General features: G+C 49.7%; 1 protein-coding gene across 2 annotated transcripts in view; it reads left to right on the forward strand.

Annotated features, from left to right (window-relative positions):
• TAL1 (TAL bHLH transcription factor 1, erythroid differentiation factor) overlaps positions 1-3,598 on the forward strand; it is a 17,537-nt gene that overhangs the window by 3,349 nt on the left and 10,590 nt on the right. The gene's annotated exons all lie outside the window — the stretch shown is intronic.

The following is a 3,598-nucleotide window of genomic DNA, read 5'->3' on the forward strand; positions in this document are numbered from 1 at the left end:
GGGGGAGAAAGAAATGCTGGGAGGGTTCAGGTCTTCTCCCAAGCACCCTAATGGAGGCAAAAGCAAGCCAGGTTCCCCAGGTTTCGCTTGGGCTCGGACCTGACGCTTGCGCTTGAACGCCGGCCCCGCTTTACTTCCATCAGGCACAGACACAAGAGAGACATAGCGCGTTAGGGCTGATTCCCCTTCCCCCAGGGGCAAGTGCCCGGGCTCCTAGACATCTCCATGCAACCGACCCCTGGCAAGGCGGGGGCTCCTTTCCCCCACTGACCGCCTCGAGAAGGGGCAGCCCGGGTTATATTTTGCACCAGGAGCTTTGCCAGGCCCTCTCCTATCAGGAGCACCGGTGTGCAAGCGCCACGCTTGGCTCTTGCAGGCGAAAGTGCGGGCCAAATTCACGGGTTCTGCTTTGGTTTAAAAAAAAAAGAAAAGAAAGGATCCTGTGTCTGCAAAACAGGAAACATCAACTGAGCCGGAGTCGCCTACAGACACCGGCGTTGGGACCGCGCTCCTGCCTGCCTCCGGAGCTTAAAAGTGCCTCTCCAGGAGGGGCAGAGCCCTGCTTTGCAAGGAGCAGGGCAGATGGGCACCGTTGTCACGGACCAGCCAGGTCGGACTGCGTGTGTTTTCCAAGGGAAGCATTGCGGTCTGATGCTGAAATATTCCCTCTCCCGCACGCGCACGCACACGCACACACACACACACACAGAGTGCATTTCAATTCTGAAACATTTCCTCTGTTGCACACACCCACCCAGACACACACTGTATTTCAGTACTGAAATATTCCTTCTCTTGCACACACACACACACACACACACACTGTATTGCAATACTGAAATATTCCTTCTCTTGCACACACACACACACACACACACTGTATTGCAATACTGAAATATTCCTTCTCTTGCACACACACACACTGTATTTCAGTACTGAAATATTCCTTCTCTTGCACACACACACACTGTATTGCAATACTGAAATATTCCTTCTCTTGCACACACACAGATGCTATAGCCATGCTATCCTACCCTATATTTCAGTACTGAAATACTCCTTCTCTTGCACACACACACTGTATTTCAGTATTGAAATATTCCTTCTCTTGCACACACGCACTGTATTTCAGTACTGAAATATTCCTTCTCTTGCACACACGCACTGTATTTCAGTACTGAAATATTCCTTCTCTTGCACACACGCACTGTATTTCAGTACTGAAATATTCCTTCTCTTGCACACACGCACTGTATTTCAGTACTGAAATATTCCTTCTCTTGCACACACGCACTGTATTTCAGTACTGAAATATTCCTTCTCTTGCACACACGCACTGTATTTCAGTACTGAAATATTCCTTCTCTTGCACACACGCACTGTATTTCAGTACTGAAATATTCCTTCTCTTGCACACACGCACTGTATTTCAGTACTGAAATATTCCTTCTCTTGCACACACGCACTGTATTTCAGTACTGAAATATTCCTTCTCTTGCACACACGCACTGTATTTCAGTACTGAAATATTCCTTCTCTTGCACACACGCACTGTATTTCAGTACTGAAATATTCCTTCTCTTGCACACACGCACTGTATTTCAGTACTGAAATATTCCTTCTCTTGCACACACGCACTGTATTTCAGTACTGAAATATTCCTTCTCTTGCACACACGCACTGTATTTCAGTACTGAAATATTCCTTCTCTTGCACACACGCACTGTATTTCAGTACTGAAATATTCCTTCTCTTGCACACACGCACTGTATTTCAGTACTGAAATATTCCTTCTCTTGCACACACGCACTGTATTTCAGTACTGAAATATTCCTTCTCTTGCACACACGCACTGTATTTCAGTACTGAAATATTCCTTCTCTTGCACACACACAGATGCTATAGCCATGCTATCCTACCCTATATTTCAGTACTGAAATATTCATTCTCTTGCACACACACACTGTATTTCAATACTGAAATATTCCCTCTGTCACGCGGGCACGCACGCACGCACGCACACACACACACACTACGTATTTCTCCCGAAGCCATTGGGGTTGCTCACGTTACACGAGTCCAATTGAGTATTTGACCCACGTCTCTGTACAACAACGTAATTACCGCAATGGTTTTGCTGAGAAATATGTCCCTGGCTCGTGCGCAGATTAGCCCCTAATGCTTCGCTATTAAAGTCGGAGACCGTGATGCTGTATTTGTGGCCGAGCAGTAGGTGCCCCGTGCATACGGAGGGATTATCAGTGCAGGCAATGGGTTCACCCCGGCCCTGTATTGTGCAGGGCTGGGTGCGAGTGCCCGTGCAGTGGGAGGACAGCCAGCCTTTCCCGGCAGGTCCCAGCTGTGATGGATGCATGTATTCTGGCTTTTACAAGCCGCGCTGCCCCGAGCTGGCGGCTGCAGGACTCGGGCGGCCAAACGGGGCTGTGCTTGCTCTCCGTAGCCTGCTCCCAGCACCGGCTGGCAAACGGGCTAAGGGGCCATGAAACTCGCTTCAAAACCCAGCTCGGCTCTGCCCGGCACACTCCGGGTCCGCCTGGCAAGCACAGGTGCATGGTACGGGCGTGTAGACGGACACTCCGCTCCTGGACCCCCTCACACCCGATCTTAGCCCGCAAGAGGCCGCGGATACGGGGCATATCCGTACAGACACCCGCTGAGTGCGCCAGGGCAAGCTGGCCCGTTTCCGAGGATGTAGTTCCGAACATGTCTCCTGGAGGATATGGCACGTCCTGTTAGGGGCACTATTCATCTCACACGGTGTGCACCCTAGTGCCACCCAGCATCCTAGGAGAGGATAGACTAGGATTCAGGGCAACATAAAACCTGCACAGCACAAGGTTACAGCGTGATATGGACTGTGATATAACATAACATCTCGTATTGCTATGCCATGCCATGCCATGCCGTACCACCTATCCTATCCTATCCTATCCTATCCTATCCTGTCTTGTTAAGTGATGATACAGCAGGACATAACCTAACACAACAATACAATATGTTATGTTATGGTCTATATTATCCTATGTTATGTCATGCCATGCTATATATCCTATCCTATCCTATCCTGTCAGGCGATGATACAGCAGGGCATAGCATAACATGGTATTGTTATACCATACCACACCACACGTCCTATCCTATCCTATGTTGTCATGCGATGATACAACAGGACATAGCATAACATAATATGTGGCATGACAGAACATGACGACATGTATCATCTTGTTCTGCTAGGTCACGTCAGGCCAGATCCTGTATGGTTATGACAGAACAGGACAGAGCATAATATAATGTGTGATATGAGAGACCATAACATGCCATCATATGGCACTGCTGGGCTATATCATATCATATCATATCATATCATATCATGTCTTGTTCTGCCGTGGCAAAACGATGCGTGATGTGAAACGACAGAGCATGACACGACCCGACCCGACCCGACACGATGTGACACGAGAAGCGGGGCCGTCCGGGCTCCCCGGGGTGCAGTGCGGGGGCTCGGGCGGACAGGGCTGGATCCGGGCCGGGGGGCGCGTGTCCCCTCCCCGCAGCCCCCATCCACCCACCCACCCAC

Source organism: Alligator sinensis, unplaced genomic scaffold (genome assembly GCF_000455745.1).
Source record: "Alligator sinensis unplaced genomic scaffold, ASM45574v1 scaffold781_1, whole genome shotgun sequence".
Classification (NCBI taxonomy): Eukaryota; Metazoa; Chordata; order Crocodylia; family Alligatoridae; genus Alligator; species Alligator sinensis.